Below are 6,298 nucleotides of genomic sequence, written 5' to 3'. Positions count from 1 at the left end.
ACTCAGCAGGGTTTTGATGAGAAATTCCCGCCTGACAAAACGTCTATGCCCCGAGGGCTGAAAGGAGATGCTCGTGGGAATGGGACTGAAGCAGGATTGAGCTCCCCAGACACAGGTCGAGCTCCTCTACCTACCTCCCAAGATGGGAATTTGGAAGTTGAGCTCCCACTGGCACGAGGCAGCAAGCCGGAAAGCCTCACGGTGACTGTGCAAGCATGTGTGGTCACAGGGGACATCTGCTTTTCGGTGGCCACGCAGGAAGCTGGTGGTTGGTGTCGATCACCAGCACAACAGCAGAGGTTGAGTTTGCGCCTGTGCTCATCACTACATGGCGATTTTTCAAACCATTCTTTACTACAAGAACAGAGCCTAACTCTTAACTTAAGCGCTTCCTGCATTTTAACAGATGTCCTATTTCACTGATAACATCCAAATATTCTGGTTTTTGTCCTGCAGCAGCTATTAAATCCACATTATGTTTTTTTAACGTCAGAGTGACTAAGCAGTGCTCAGGGAGGGCTATTGCTGCTCATTGATGAGGTGACCTTTCTGCTGGCAGGGGACACATGGAGACATGTGTTCTCCACCCAAAAAGCCACCTCAAAGTTGATGTGCAAGGCTAGAGCTCTGGCTGCTCTGGGTGAATACATCTTTGTCGTATTTGACCAGCTGAGTGAATTGTTCCACTTGATTTTCTTTGAGGAAGGCCCAGTTGGAAGACATCAATATGAAGAGCTAGGAAAAATGAACTTGCTCTCCACCCACCTAAGGAGCTGGAAAGACACCCAATAATTTCAAGGAGTCTGAATTTAGCTTAGGAAAAGCAAAATTGCCATGGCTGCCTTTTCCCAGTGAGAAATTTCCTTTCCATTGCATTTACCTGAAATGGAGACTATTGCAGTCTGGTTGCAGATGGTGTTCCTGATGGGAGACAGAGTTGATGGTGAAAAGGTGAGGGTTGCCCTCATCATTTTTAGATGATTCCAGCATCAGGGACGTGTCTGCCTCTGTCAGAGCTGGCTGCAGAGGGTTTGGAAGATGCAGCCCGATCTCCTATACCTGGGAACACGCAGACACTGAAAGAGAAAACTGGCTCAACACATGTCCACGAGCATCTCCGTGCCAATGCAGCTCTCAGCAAGGAGTATTTACCCTAGGACTCACAGTGCGCCTTTTCTCTTCACACTGGAAAGGGTCCAGGCTCAGCAAGAAAAGCCAGAGGAGGAACATCCATTCCCTGTTCCCGGAAAGGGGCCTCCACCTGCACTGCTGGCTGGCACCAATGCGCTTGGCAGCCTGAGATGCCAGTGCAGGGACATGGGCAAAGCACCCACCTTTTATACCCGTTAGGATGAAACTCCTTGGGTGAGCAAGAGGATGGGGTCCTCTTCCTCCAAGTGGTTGGAGGTGGGAGCAAGTGCTGGGACGTGGGCCCAAGCGCTGGGACAATCTCACCTCTGGGCTTCCATCCAACCCCTGGATTTCCAGGACTGGTTTCACTCCATGCCTGGATAAAATTGTCCTCATATTTGACACAAGAAATGAAGTTTTGTACCCCAGATCCAGGTATCTTCATGGTCCCGTGCTCTATAGCCCTCTTTCAGCTTCACTCACCTCCGGAAAGGCCTCCGGAGCAGCAGCTCTGCCTGGGATGGCGTCGTTATTTTGTGTTAATTGGCACCTCCTTTCCATCTCAGCTGAAAAACCATCCCTCTTTTTGCCCAGAGTAAACCTCAGTCTCTACCATAAGCCAACAAATGCCAATTATACCCTATGGGATTTTTTTTTTTTATTTAGATCCACTTAAAATTTTCCATTAATGCTTTTCAAGGCCAAGACATTTTCAGGGAGGCCATTTTCAAGCATGACTGAAATAACCATACTTTTAATCTGAAAACCTTGAAGATGTTATTAGAGGACAGCTTGATCAAAAACAGCACTTTTCACTTAAAACTGCCTCGACCGAAAACCCAGGACCAACTCTCACTCTGTTCTTGCTGCGATGGAAGTGTTTTCCAGGGAGAGGCCGTTTACAGAAGCTTTGCACATTTTTTTTCCCCCGCCGAAGGTCAATTTGGCAATGAAAATCCCACGTACCTATAGAGCAGTTTGCAGGTCAATGTCCCATGGGTGCCACGGCCGTTGTCCCGACACGCTGCCACCCTCGGGCACGGTGATCCGCTTTGCCAGCCGGAGCCATCGGCCTGGCTCCAAGCCTGCGCTTCGGATCAGAAAGGTTGGCACACATAAAAGGAGGAAAAAAAATAAAAAAGAGAAGAACACACACCCGAGTCTGCATTACTGCACATAAAAAAGACCAACCTTACAGCTCCTCCTAGTATTTACGTCCCCAGTGTATGAATTATTAATATTTAGTATCTGTGACTCACGAATATTTACTCTGGGAAGTATTTTTATAAAGTTGGATGGGTTTTCTCGATATAGGAGCTAACGGAGGCTCCTGTTGTGCACGGCCAGGGAGCCCTCCCTGAACAAACTTTTCTGGTTACTGTTTAAACTGGGATCTTCTCCGAGGCTGAACCTCCCGCGCGGCCGCGCCGAGGCTGGCGGGATCCGCCGGTGGCTCTGCTGAGACGCAGCTAATTTTAAATCTGGATCTCGAGGCAAAGGAAAAACCTCTCTCTTACTGGCAAAACTGTCACAGTCGGACGCAGTGTTCGGATTACGGGAACAGGCTGAGAGAGAGCGCACACACAATCCCTTTTTTGGGTACTTGGCATTAACTTTATCTGAAGTCATGGATTATAAAAGAAGGGAGTGAAGACCTCACACAAGTTCCTTCTCTGTCAGTGAGAGATGCTCCAGGGCCAAGAAGCAACGGTCACCTCCATGCTGGGGCATGGGCCACCTCGATGTGCTGTGCCATGGGGACATCCGCAGTGTCCCACTGCACTGGCACAGGTTTTTCCATCAGACTTTCTGTTCCTGCCATAGTCCCATCAGTGGACACGTTTTCAGACCTATGTCTTAAGCTATCCATGGTATCAGCCAGAGCTGATTTTAAGCATTTTGTTTCCTAATAGACTAGAGAATTTTGGCCTCGTCAAAGCTAAAGTGCTCTCAGGATTTTATTACAGGTCTTGTTAAAATTGCTGGTGTCCAAAAGAATTCCAGATAAATATTTTGGTTTTACAAAATTACCGTAAAGAAGCTGCTCCTCTGAAAAGCACTGACCAGCACTGGACTCCTTCACTCTGCTCATCTGTTTGCTGTAGCTGTTAGAGACAGTTTTGCTTCACCCGTGTGTCTGGGAAGGCAAAGGTGCCCTGCTGAGCTGGCCAGACGCCCTGAAATGTCTGAGATTGTTGCATGACTCTGCAAATGGGAAAATTTCCATGGTCTCCATCTTCCCACCAAGAGCCTGTCCCCAGCCAGAGCTGCATCCCTGGCACTGGTACAGGAGGCCTCCTCCAGATCTCAGCATCCTGCATCCTCTGGCACAGCCAACACTTGCTGCGGTTCCCATCAAGGATGGCCTTCCTCCCACCAGCGATATCTCTATAACCATGATTATAACAGCCTGTTACCAGCACACTTCAGCTTCTATTTTGTTTTTTTTTTGACATAACTTCACTTCAGATGTGGCCGGCAGTCCAAGTGCCAACCAAAAACCCAGCTGAGGACCCCACAGGCCTTACGTGTTTACCAAGAGACCCGAAGAGAAAAAAAATCCCTGAGCAATAGGAGCACATTGACTAGTATTTATTATACCAGCCTCTAGTGTCATAAGGCTGAACACCTTACATAATAAAATATATATTTGTATATTGTACCTTATACAATGCAGTTTCATGATTCTGCAACCTCTCAACCCAAATAGTTCATAGAACTGAGGAAAGCTGAGAGATTCCTCATGTGTCCCCATTTGCACATCTGAGATGGTATTTATCTCTCTGGACATAGCATGATGCAGTTGACTTTTGTTTATCTCGCTTGTTCTCCATCCTGGATTTGTTTCTTTTATTATTCCTTGTATTTTTATCCCTTCTGAGTACCAGCGTAGTTTGCAGGCTGTTTCTCCAACTTTTGGAGTGGTTTTTGAATTGCAGCCTTATCCTTCAGCCCACTCCCAGTCCTCCTCAGCTCGGTGCCATTCACTTGCTTACCAGGCATATTCTGTATTCTGCTGTGTTATTAATGAAAACACTGGTCAGAACTGGACTGAAATCTCACCCAGAAGACAGTACTCCATAGACTTACATAGATGAAAATGGAGTAGATTTTCACTGTGAACGACAAGAAATACTCTCCACAGTTACTGATCTATTTTGAAGCCACCTTGCATTCTTCTAGATCCTATTTTGGTTAGAAGCACCTCAACTGAGACCACATCCAAAGCCCAACCATGGTCTATTTGTAATAGATTTTACAGTTATGGACAATAACACTATCGAACATCTATTCACACTAATGCTCATTAATATTTTGATTACTTGCTCCAGATATTTCAAACTTTTCACTTTTTTTTTTCTCTATAATTCCTTGGCTTGAGCCGATCCATTTTCAACTTTCTGCAGGAGGTATCGTGCCAAGTTGCTAAGTGGAGACAGAAAGGAATTCACCAAGGTCAGAGCAGAGTCATGTTAGACTCGGAGCAACTCCACTGAAATTCCTGGCACAGCCCTGCCCCAACACTCCCAGCTCCAGGGCTCAGGACAAGTTTCGCTTTCAAATTTGTCCTGAGCTGTAGACTCTTTTTGAAAAAAAAAAAGATCTCCTGGCCTCTTGGCATAGTCTGCAAATCAACTGCAAGAGATTTTATGTTATCCTGGTGCATGGGTGCCAAAGAGAGAGGTGCAGACATGAAATCTGGAGAAGAGCTGCAGAAATGGGAGCCTAAGGATGTGCATCAGCATAGGACATATGGGCAGCTCCACTTGCAGGGTCAGTGGAGGCCCTGTAGTTGGAGGAACTCCAAGTCTGTGACAAACAACCCTGATTTGCAAGGAATTGTTAAGAACTGGGTTTACTTTACAAGTCGGTGCACTCACCTCCTTGAGTTTCTGGCTATAATAGTCCATCTGAGCCTCCTGACTTTTAGCCCCACTATAAATAGTCCTGTATTCAGCTGGACACTTAATAGCATTGAGATGTGCTTGGCTACGAAGCAGAGGATGAGGGAAACTGCATATAGCATCGGACGCTCGCATGGTACCGACGTCGAGGAGCAAACATTGCAGAGAGGAGTGCTGCATAAGGGATACCTTGTCTGCTGATTTACTCCCTATCCCTATTTTAACCACTGTCAACAAGATATAAGGGCAGTTTCTGTTTACACTGAGGCTTCTTTATGCTGCTCTATCCACACCCTAAAGTGGCATAAATGTCTCCTAAGTGCCTTAAAGTAGGTCCTTAGTATAAATGAGAACCAACACCACCGTTTGCAAAATGGGTTTGAAAACAGTGCCTGGGTGCATCCTATAAATGAACATGGGTTTCTGAAGGAAAACACACATAAAGGATGTATGCCCAGTGCTATACATAGGCACCAGCAGCTCAATGCAGGGTTGGGAAGAGGCAAGGCAGGAGGAGGAGAAGAGGCACCGAGAGGTCTCACCTGCCAACAAAGAGGAGAGATGAGCGGGGGAGACATCCAGGCTCCTTCTGGCCCCAGGGTCACCAGTCCCAGTTCAACATGAGCCTCTGAGCTGCTTGTGTCCAGCTGTGGCTTCAAACAACCTTCAAGTGACCTGAATCCTTCAGCCACAGAGAGAACAAGTGAAACCAGGGGTGCCAGATCCATTCCACCCACTGACCACTACCCTCACTCATGTTCACGAGGGGTTTTCTCTCCTTTTCCCCCTCCACCTCCCAGTTTTTATATACTTTTCATTAAAGCATGAACAAGAGTAATACCCCCAGTTGAAAAGGAAAATAAATAAATAAATAAATAAATCTGCTTTGTTTTGTCCCAAGTCTTCTTTGCTTACTGGTTTCTAACATCTAACATTCAGACAGAAGACACAGCTTTGAAGGTGACACCACTTATCTTGGCCAAGCAGAGTATCATGCAACAGGTCAAGTGGGAGGATACAAGTCAGGAAAACCAGGTTCAAGGGCCTGGAGCTAATGCAGAGGACAGAGAGATCTTGCCCAGAAAAATCAGCGTTAACGCTTCGGTTAATGCACTGTTTTCCTCCCTAGGTTAACCAGGACCTAAATTTTGTGACATTATTTTAGGGCATTTCATAGCGCTAGCAAATAGGAAAGCAAATAGTGGCTCCAAACAGCCCTGGAATAATACAAACATCTCTATTTCACATTTATATATATGTTT

The sequence above is a fragment of the Tinamus guttatus genome, unplaced genomic scaffold (assembly GCF_059628265.1).
Source record: "Tinamus guttatus ecotype Peru unplaced genomic scaffold, ASM5962826v1 Tinamus_guttatus_pri_ptg000323l, whole genome shotgun sequence".
In the NCBI taxonomy this organism is placed as follows: Eukaryota; Metazoa; Chordata; class Aves; order Tinamiformes; family Tinamidae; genus Tinamus; species Tinamus guttatus.
This window is presented reverse-complemented; position numbering follows the sequence as displayed.